The sequence below is a fragment of the Anopheles nili genome, unplaced genomic scaffold, assembly GCF_943737925.1.
Source record: "Anopheles nili unplaced genomic scaffold, idAnoNiliSN_F5_01 U_low_cov_1, whole genome shotgun sequence".
Lineage (NCBI taxonomy): Eukaryota > Metazoa > Arthropoda > Insecta > Diptera > Culicidae > Anopheles > Anopheles nili.
The window spans coordinates 1,409,024-1,420,290 of NW_026525539.1; positions in this window are offsets into that span (position 1 = coordinate 1,409,024).

Sequence of the window (11,267 nt, forward strand, 5' to 3'; positions counted from 1 at the left end):
AAAAATCACCATCCTCTCAACCACACCAACGACACGACAGACGGAAAGGAGAGGTCGAGAAGATGCTCCGCACCCCGCACCCCGTACACACCGTCGATTGTCCAGAGGAAAACTGGAAATCATTCGTGCCCATAGACACGCCAGGAAACGTGTGCGTGTGTGCCTAAAAGGGACGCCTGCGAGTGTAGCTAGCTGCTAGTCACAATTCGTGCGCAATGTGGACAGTACCCAAAAAAAAATCACCATGCAAACGTCAAACGGCACCTAGCATAAACATAGGGTGGTTTTGTTTTTTTACATTTCGCCACTGTGTGTGACAATTGTATTGATTGATTGTATGGAGTGTCAGGTTGGATGTACGGCATCGATGCTTAGGACCAAACAAAGTTGTGATTGCCAATGCCAATTGCTGAAGCTGAACGAAGCTGAAGAAGAAGCTCAAATTCTCTGTGCGCCTGGGTGCCGAGCGGCTAGTATGGTATGGTATGGTATGGTATGTATGCTGCAGATTAGGTTAGACGATTTTTTTTAAACAATTCGTGCTTTTATTTGTAGGGGCCGGTAAACGATAGTGAAACGACGGCGAACCTTTCCTTACATGCAAGGAGCATCAGAGCAGATTACACAAACCACATGACAAGAGGCAGCTGACTGAATATTGATTGATTGTTTTGTACACAGGACTTCGGAATGATCGGGCCAGTAAAGAAGAAGAAGATTGATTGGGTTGTTTCACATACAACCGAAGACTGCTCTATAAAAGGATTCCCCGTAATCCATGGCCCATCCATCCATTGTATGACAAAACAGCTAGACCTGTTGCCAACTCAACACCGTAAGCGTAACGGTCAACGCGTGGTTAAGAGGATATCGCACGTGTTCACCTCTCAGATCATACACGTTTGTTCTTGGGAAATGGCTGGCTCAACCACAAGCCAACGAACGGTCAAAAGCCCGCGGCTTTGCTAGAGCTTTCTATATGACTTGAACTTAGACTCACGTAGCTGTGCGCTACGCAGTGCGACTCAGTCGAGACTTGAACCCGACCCGATGGTGATGATACCACGTGTGCTTGTGCCGTACGCTAACGCTTCGGCTAGCATGCTCAGACGATCGAAGTATAGTTTGGAAACCGAGTAAAAAAGGGAAGCATGCTTTCCCGAGCTTCGTTGGTTTTTCCACAGCAGGGAGATTCCATAGCAAATGAGAGGAAGCCAAAGCGAACCAAGCGGCAAATTTCTAAGCGTTTTCTGGCCAATGAAAGCTACTGCCGGATGAGTTCTGAGGAGCCGGTGAGCGACCGTATTCGTTCGCGACACCAGGCACGATCGCTTGCTTCTCAAAGGAGAATATCCTATACGATGTATACTTTTAACGACGATGTCCTTCCATCTACCGTTTCAGCCAAATGTACGAGAAACCCAACTCTCCTCTACTAAACGGTAGAACGGAACGGTGTGTGTGTGTGTGTATATATGATAATAATGCTCTCTTGACGACGATAACAATCTCGGCGCTACCGAAATGATGGAAAGCGTCCTCCGGAGATGGTAAGCATAGCAGCTTGTTGGTCTTTTAATGAAATGATTTCTTTTCTGTTTTAGGCTACGGATGTGCAACGAACGGATCGGCACTCCTCATATCCTCGAAACACATGAAACAAATAGTAGGCGAACAATTTGAATTGATTTGTTGAATTTGATAGAAGCGTAAGCGATAGGAAAGGGGCTTGGGTACACGATCGCACAAACATAACACATATGAGCACAGCAGAACAATTCTCTTGCAAAGCAATAGTTGTGGTCCTGAAAAGGACCGTTTTTTTTTTTGTTTGGTGGCTTTCGTCGTCGTTTTGAACAGCGCGCGTTAGCTTACTTCGAGCTGGTGTACTTGGTGCACTCCCCTGGGTGAAGAAGAGGGGGTTCCGAATTCAGCAGAACCTTTCGGATAGTTTTTGGGCAGAGTACCCAAAGTGATGAGTGCCGGTCTTAGCCGAGGGGAGAGTTCCGATTCTTTCCTTTTGAAGTAAAGTAAAAAAAACAAGTCCTTTCTTTTCGAGCTTTCGATCGACACTGATTTATTTAAAGTGAAATTCTGGCTTATTTACTAGCAGCATTTGCAATAGTATGTGTTCGTGGTATCGTGTTGGGAATTTGTTGGCTGTATGCGAGCTTAAGACGTGGGTCCTAAGCGTTTTTTCTCGATGTATCTATCTTTGTTTAGCGATAACAACATCCGCTATTTGCTTGTTGATTTTATGCATCTCACGCAGTCGCCCTCACACGTCGCGGTCTGTCTTTTATTATCCTTTTCCTGTTTTTAGCATTCCCTCGTTTTCTTGGCCTTATCAATGGCCTTTCCTCTGTCGAGCCGCTCTGGATTGGGGTTTTTATTTTATGTCATTTTTTTTTCTCTTTCGACAAACCATGACAATGCCATACATTATTTCAAACCTTTTCCGTTGCGCTAGCGCCAGCTAAATTTACCCAAAATTACTTATTTTGTTACGTTCAGTCGTTATTTTTTATGACTGGAAAATTATCTCAAAAACCTGTTTTATTCTATCTTTAATTGTTGGTAAAACTATTGTTTTGCATGTAATACTGATGAGTTTTCCCAGAGAATTTGAAGCTTTGTTTCTATAAATCAAACTATCAAATCACATTGTTTTAAAATCTGCTATGTTATTTGTCGATTGACCCTTTAAAGGGCAATGAGGGTAAAATAAGCTATGTTTGAACATATAAAGCTTAAATTTAAAATTTTTTCTTCGATTTATCTCTCATTGGTAGCCAATTTATATTTGCTCTCCATGAGATAAGTATACTTTACTTTGTACAACACGATATTTTCAGCAAGCAGATAAATAAGAAACATTATGTGCCAAATAATCTGCACGACTAAAAATAATTTATTTATCACCGAAAGAAAGAGTACAATCTATGCTAAGTCCGTTTCAGATGAATGTACCATCATTCCGTTCAGCTAAAAAACACCAATTGAGAATTAGCAATGAAGGTTTTCTTACGTATGGGAAAAGAAATGATTGGCCACGCGTGTGCTTCTGCTGCTGCTGCTGCCGCCGTCATCGAGGGTTGAAGTATGTTGTGACTGGCCGAAAACGGAGCTGTCAGAACTCCGAAGGTCCGAATCAGGTGTCAAAAGTGGGGGTTTGCCAGACTGGTCTATAGATAAAATAATATCGCTAATTGCAATAATCCATTGGTAATGTGGTGCATGGTGGTGAATGAAATAAATTATTCTCATTATTATTGACATTATTATTCTTATTATTGGTGTTATTGATTGATGCATGGAATAGTTGAGTTTTGGTCGCAATGGTCGTAAAGCGGTATTTATCGGTAGTAGAGGTTGCAAAAATTCACTAAAATAGTAAGCTAGAGTAAAACCACTCATTTTTGGTTGTTTTTGTTGGTTTTCGTGTGTTTTTTGTGTGAAAATGTGTGTAACCTAATTTGCACGAAAATCGTAAAAAAGCGGTATTTATCGGTGATTAGGCGTTCAGAAATTCAGTAAAATAGTAAATTTAATTAAAAACACTCAATTATGGGTATTTATGTTGGTCTTGGTGGGTTTTTGTGTGCAAATGAGTGTGAACAGTTTTAATGAAAATCGTAAAAAAGCGTTGTTTTTCAGTGTTGGATGGTTATAAAAAATGTACTTAATTAGTACGTCAGCACTGCGATACGGTGTTTTAGTTTTTTCGTGGTTTTTTGTAGTTTCTCGTCCGCACGCTGGTGTACGTAATGGGCGAAGAAATGCTAAAAACGCAACATATATCGCTGCAGAATGGTTGTAGGAAATTCGGCGATAATTATCATGCAACAATTTGCGCACGGGAACGCAATTCTGTTGAATTTCTGGTCATCTGGTCGAAAGCTGGTCGAAAGCTGGTCTAGAGCTGGGATAAGGCTCGACAGAAGATAACTTTTTATACCAGCTCAAGGTCATCGAAGGTCAAGGGACCCGACAGACTTTGGTCGTGAACGAAAACCTATAGAAATGGGGGGTCTGGGCTGAGAAAATTGTGAAAAATTAAAAAATCTCTAAAAATCGCAAATATTCTGAATCGCCAGAAATGACCACACATGTATGGGCAAAGGTGGCGCCTTTAGGGTGAAAAACCGAAAAAACTAGCGCCCCTTTGGCTGACGGGTCATTGACTTGGTGAGTGAGTGAGAGCGAGAGAGCAAAGCAACGGCAGCAGCAAACATGCTCGTGGTGTACCAACCGAGTGCCATGGCTCCGTGTGATGGTTCGCTACTGGATATGTTTAGCCTTTTTGCGGAAAAGCATATGAATACAACGGAAAGTGATACAAAATATTCGCTGTTGCTAGCATATATCGCTTTTGCTTTCTCGCTAGCGCATTCGCTCTATGTGTGCTATGTGTTGCATCGACTGCGTCGTCCGCCCGTATGGGGCGATTATATTCTTCTACCAAACGGTTGGTACAGAAACGAATGTACAGAAGAAATGCGTTTTTTTTTTCGCAAATATTTCGCTAACCGTGTAATGTAACACTTTCAGTACCTTTAGTGCCATGGCACCCAAAATGCGCATGGATGATTCGTGTTTTCGCGAGGCCGCCGCTCAAATGATACATCGGATGGTAATATATGTGTAAGAAAACTGCTGGTTTGATATATTTGATTTGCTAATAGCCGGTGGAAAATGCGCAGCGCACACACAGCGCTCAATGTTCAGCTCAAACGCAAAACCACCACACCAAAGGTCAAGAGCAAACACAGCGCTGAGACAGAAGAGAGCGAAACCGAGAGAGAATTGCGCACGAAAGAGCGCGAGAGAGTCGACGAGGGCGTCATTCTTACGCTAAACTTCAACGGGGGCCAGACGTGACCTCGGAATTCGCTGGCCATGAACATCCGAACGGGTTCGTGTGTGTGTGTGTGTATATGTGACGAAAAAGTGATTGTTTGATGCGCCACGGTGAGTTTTAATGTTCTTTCGCATGAAATAGATGGCGTGCGTTTAAGAAAAAAGCATTGAAATTCATGCGAAAGAATTTTGTGTGCGTTCCAATCAAGTGCGACCCGGGTGTCATATATCCGTCGGATGGTCCGTTAACGGATTTGTTTACGAAAATCACCATTTTCCGTAAAGAGATATAAATATTCAATAAAGTGATAAATTTGCTAAATATGCAAACGAAAAGTGTTTTACTTGCATCGGATTCACTGTTATTCCTTTTTTTTTTTGCAACATTTCGCAATCCAAATGTTACATTTTCAGTACCTTTAGTGTCATGTCACCCACGTGTATGTTCAATTTGCCGTGTTTTGTACGAATGAAATGGATGGTGTGCTTCCATCCAAAGAACAATGAATTTTTTGCGAAAGAATTGTGTCTGCGCGTTTGTGTGTATGTGTGTAAGGCTTTGCCTACCGAAATGTTAGCCCGTCCGGAGGCTAAGGCCCGTTTCCGCCAGTGTGCACGTACATGAAAAAACATGAAAATAACAGAAAACGCGTGTGGCTGTATATCATTGCAAGATTCTAAATCGTTTTTTTTTTTCTATCCGTCTAGCTTTGTGATGAACTCGTAGCTGTTGTATCGCCCGTGTCGTACATATGTTTGTGTGTGTGAATTCTTTCCCAGTAAATAAAAAGCGCTTTTAAATGATCCGAAATTCTCGTGTATAACATCAACCGATCTCCGAAAAGTAACAAAACCACGACGACGACGACGACACGGTGAGTTGGAAATATATTTTATTTCGTAGACCTTTTTTTTTTTTTTGTAGCAACACCGAGTGCGAAAGATTCATTCGCAACAACGCAACGCGCACTGGCTTTACGTTGGCAACGAGCATAACGACAGCACGGCCGATTTATGGTTGCTGCGATGTAGCAAAAATCACCATCCTCTCAACCACACCAACGACACGACAGACGGAAAGGAGAGGTCGAGAAGATGCTCCGCACCCCGCACCCCGTACACACCGTCGATTGTCCAGAGAACTTGTCCAGAGGAAAACTGGAAATCATTCGTGCCCATAGACACGCCAGGAAACGTGTGCGTGTGTGCCTAAAAGGGACGCCTGCGAGTGTAGCTAGCTGCTAGTCACAATTCGTGCGCAATGTGGACAGTACCCAAAAAAAAAAATCACCATGCAAACGTCAAACGGCACTAGCATAAACATAGGGTGGTTTTGTTTTTTTTTACATTTCGCCACTGTGTGTGACAATTGTATTGATTGATTGTATGGAGTGTCAGGTTGGATGTACGGCATCGATGCTTAGGACCACCGGTGCTTAGGACCAAACAAAGTTGTGATTGCCAATGCCAATTGCTGAAGCTGAACGAAGCTGAAGAAGAAGCTCAAATTCTCTGTGCGCCTGGGTGCCTGGGAGCGGCTAGTATGGTATGGTATGGTATGGTATGTATGCTGCAGATTAGGTTAGACGATTTTTTTTAAACAATTCGTGCTTTTATTTGTAGGAGCCGGTAAACGATAGTGAAACGACGGCGAACCTTTCCTTACACATGCAAGGAGCATCAGAGCAGATTACACAAACCACATGACAAGAGGCAGCTGACTGAATATTGATTGATTGTTTTGTACACAGGACTTTGGGCCCGATCATTGGGCCAGTAAAGAAGAAGAAGAAGATTGATTGGGTTGTTTCACATACAACCGAAGACTGCTCTATAAAAGGATTCCCCGTAATCCATGGCCCATCCATCCATTGTATGACAAAACAGCTAGACCTGTTGCCAACTCAACACCGTAAGCGTAACGGTCAACGCGTGGTTAAGAGGATACACGTTTGTTCTTGGGAAATGGCTGGCTCAACCACAAGCCAACGAACGGTCAAAAGCCCGCGGCTTTGCTAGAGCTTTCTATATGACTTGAACTTAGACTCACGTAGCTGTGCGCTACGCAGTGCGACTCAGTCGAGACTTGAACCCGACCCGATGGTGATGATACCACGTGTGCTTGTGCCGTACGCTAACGCTTCGGCTAGCATGCTCAGACGATCGAAGTATAGTTTGGAAACCGAGTAAAAAAGGGAAGCATGCTTTCCCGAGCTTCGTTGGTTTTTCCACAGCAGGGAGATTCCATAGCAAATGAGAGGAAGCCAAAGCGAACCAAGCGGCAAATTTCTAAGCGTTTTCTGGCCAATGAAAGCTACTGCCGGATGAGTTCTGAGGAGCCGGTGAGCGACCGTATTCGTTCGCGACACCAGGCACGATCGCTTGCTTCTCAAAGGAGAATATCCTATACGATGTATACTTTTAACGACGATGTCCTTCCATCTACCGTTTCAGCCAAATGTACGAGAAACCCAACTCTCCTCTACTAAAAGAACGGAACGGTGTGTGTGTGTGTGTGTGTATATATGATAATAATGCTCTCTTGACGACGATAACAATCTCGGCGCTACCGAAATGATGGAAAGCGTCCTCCGGAGATGGTAAGCATAGCAGCTTGTTGGTCTTTTAATGAAATGATTTCTTTTCTGTTTTAGGCTACGGATGTGCAACGAACGGATGGCACTCCTCATATCCTCGAAACACATGAAACAAATAGTAGGCGAACAATTTGAATTGATTTGTTGAATTTGATAGAAGCGTAAGCGATAGGAAAGGGGCTTGGGTACACGATCGCACAAACATAACACATATGAGCACAGCAGAACAATTCTCTTGCAAAGCAATAGTTGTGGTCCGGAAAAGGACCGTTTTTTTTTGTTTGGTGGCTTTCGTCGTCGTTTTGAACAGCGCGCGTTAGCTTACTTCGAGCTGGTGTACTTGGTGCACTCCCCTGGGTGAAGAAGAGGGGGTTCCGAATTCAGCAGAACCTTTCGGATAGTTTTTGGGCAGAGAGTACCCAAAGTGATGAGTGCCGGTCTTAGCCGAGGGGAGAGTTCCGATTCTTTCCTTTTGAAGTAAAGTAAAAAAAAAACAAGTCCTTTCTTTTCGAGCTTTCGATCGACACTGATCTATTTAAAGTGAAATTCTGGCTTATTTACTAGCAATATTTGCAACAGTATGTGTTCGTGGTATCGTGTTGGGAATTTGTTGGCTGTATGCGAGCTTAAGACGTGGATCGTAAGCGTTTGCTCGATGTATCTATCTTTGTTTAGCGATAACAACATCCGCTATTTGCTTGTTGATTTTATGCATCTCACGCAGTCGCCCTCACACGTCGCGGTCTGTCTTTTATTATCCTTTTCCTGTTTTTAGCATTCCCTCGTTTTCTTGGCCTTATCAATGGCCTTTCCTCTGTCGAGCCGCTCTGGATTGGGGTTTTTATTTTATGTCATTTTTTTTTCTCTTTCGACAAAACCATGACAATGCCATACATTATTTCAAACCTTTTCCGTTGCGCTAGCGCCAGCTAAATTTACCCAAAATTACTTATTTTGTTACGTTCAGTCGTTATTTTTTATGACTGGAAAATTATCTCAAAAACCTGTTTTATTCTATCTTTAATTGTTGGTAAAACTATTGTTTTGCATGTAATACTGATGAGTTTTCCCAGAGAATTTGAAGCTTTGTTTCTATCATCAAACTATCAAATCACATTGTTTTAAAATCTGCTATGTTATTTGTCGATTGACCCTTTAAAGGGCAATGAGGGTAAAATAATTTATGTTTGAACACATAAAGCTTAAATTTAAAATTTTTTCTTCGATTTATCTCTCATTGGTAGCCAATTTATATTTGCTCTCCATGAGATAAGTATACTTTACTTTGTACAACACGATATTTTCAGCAAGCAGATAAATAAGAAACATTATGTGCCAAATTATCTGCACGACTAAAAATAATTTATTTATCACCGAAAGAAAGAGTACAATCTATGCTTAGTCCGTTTCAGATGAATGTACCATCATTCTTATCATCAAATTAATTCGAATGGCTAATATGAGCAAAAAGAAAAATTTAAGCACTGAACATTTATAGCTGTACATATTATCACCCAAAATATGACTTATAACAAAAATCGGAAACTCGAGGAACTACTGTGACCGATTCGTAGATTATTTATCAAATCCTGAGCCAAAAATAAAGTTCTACTCTCAAAAATTTTGTTAAATTTTTCACAGAAGCTAAATTAAAATTTTAGCTGCTTTTTTATTCATCTTTCTTACTAGTCATAAAAAGCGTAGGAAATCATTGGTAAATCATGTGAAAGGTATCAGATCAAAGAAAAATTCAAACTTAAATAATAAAAAAAAACATAGATCCATTTATAACAAATGATTTGAGAAGGATCGAAAATTCCTTCATCGTATGATTAATGCACCTCTGACAAAACTGTGTGTTTTTGAAAATTGATCGTAGTTGCGGAATAAAGGCTCATTTTGAAAATAATTATGAAGCTTTTAAAAATTCAATAGATGTTTTTATTTTATGGATCGTCCTCGATCTACAAAAATTTTTTTAGGACATCCTCGATCTAAAAAAATTTTTTTAGTACATCCTCGATCTAAAAAAAATTTTTTTAGTACATCCTCGATCTAAAAAAAATTTTTTTAGTACATCCTCGATCTAAAAAAAATTTTTTTAGTACATCCTTGATATGAAAAAATTTTTTTAGTACATCCTCGATCTAAAAAAATTTTTTTTAGTATATCCTCGATCTAAAAAAAATTTTTTAGTCCATCTTCGATCTAAAAAAATTTTTTTAGTACATCCTTGATCTAAAAAAAATTTTTTTAGTACATCCTCGATCTAAAAAAAATTTTTTTAGTACATCCTTGATATGAAAAAAATTTTTTTAGTACATCCTCGATCTAAAAAAAATTTTTATAGTACATCCTCGATCTAAAAAAATTTTTTTAGTACATCCTCGATCTAAAAAAATTTTTTAGTACATCCTCGATCTAAAAAAAAATTTTTTTAGTACATCCTTGATATGAAAAAAATTTTTTTAGTACATCCTCGATCAAAAAAAATTTTTTTAGTACATCCTCGATCAAACAAAATTTTTTTAGTACATCCTTGATCTAAAAAAAATTTTATTAGTACATCCTTGATATGAAAAAAATTTTTTTAGTACATCCTCGATCAAAAAAAATTTTTTTAGTACATCCTTGATCTAAAAAAAATTTTTTTAGTACATCCTTGATATGAAAAAATTTTTTTTAGTACTTCCTCGATCAAAAAAAATTTTTTTAGTACATCCTCGATCTAAAAAAAATTTTTTTAGTACATCCTTGATCAAAAAAAATTTTTTTAGTACATCCTGGATTTAAAAAAAATTTTTTAGTACATCCTCGATCTAAAAAAATTTTTTAGTACATCAACGATTTAAAAAAAATTTTTTTAGTACATCCCCGATCTAAAAAAAAATTTTTTTAGTACATCCTCGATCTAAAAAAATTTTTTAGTACATCCTCGATCTAAAAAAAATTTTTTTAGTACATCCTCGATTTAAAAAAAAATTTTCAAGTACATCCTCGATCTAAAAAAATTTTTTTAGTACATCCTTGATCTAAAAAAATTTTTTTAGTACATCCTCGATCAAAAAAAATTTTGTTAGTACATCCTCGATCAAAAAAAATTTTTTTAGTACATCCTCGATGTAAAAAAAATTTTTTTAGTACATCCTCGATCTAAAAAAATTTTTTTAGTACATCCTCGATCTAAAAAAAAATTTTTTAGTACATCCTTGATATGAAAAAATTTTTTTTAGTACATCCTCGATCTTAAAAAATTTTTTTTAATACATCCTCGATCAAAAAAAATTTTTTTAGTACATCCTCGATCTAAAAAAAATTTTTTTAGTACATCCTTGATATGAAAAAAATTTTTTTAGTACATCCTCGATCAAAAAAAATTTTTTTAGTACATCCTCGATCTAAAAAAAATTTTTTTAGTACATCCTCGATCTAAAAAAATTTTTTTAGTACATCCTCGATCTAAAAAAATTTTTTTTTGTACATCCTCGATCAAAAAAAATTTTTTTAGTACATCCTCGATCTAAAACAATTTGTTTAGTACATCCTCGATCTAAAAAAAATTTTTTTTGTACATCCCCGATCAAAAAAAATTTTTTTAGTACATCCTCGATCTAAAAAAAATTTTTTTAGTACATCCTCGATCTAAAAAAAATTTTTTAAGTACATCCTCGATATGAAAAAAATTTTTTTAGTACATCCTCGATATGAAAAAAATTTTTTTAGTACATCTTCGATATAAAAAAATTTTTTTTAGAACATCCTCGATCTAAAAAAATTTTTTTAGTACATCATCGATCAAAAAAAATTTTT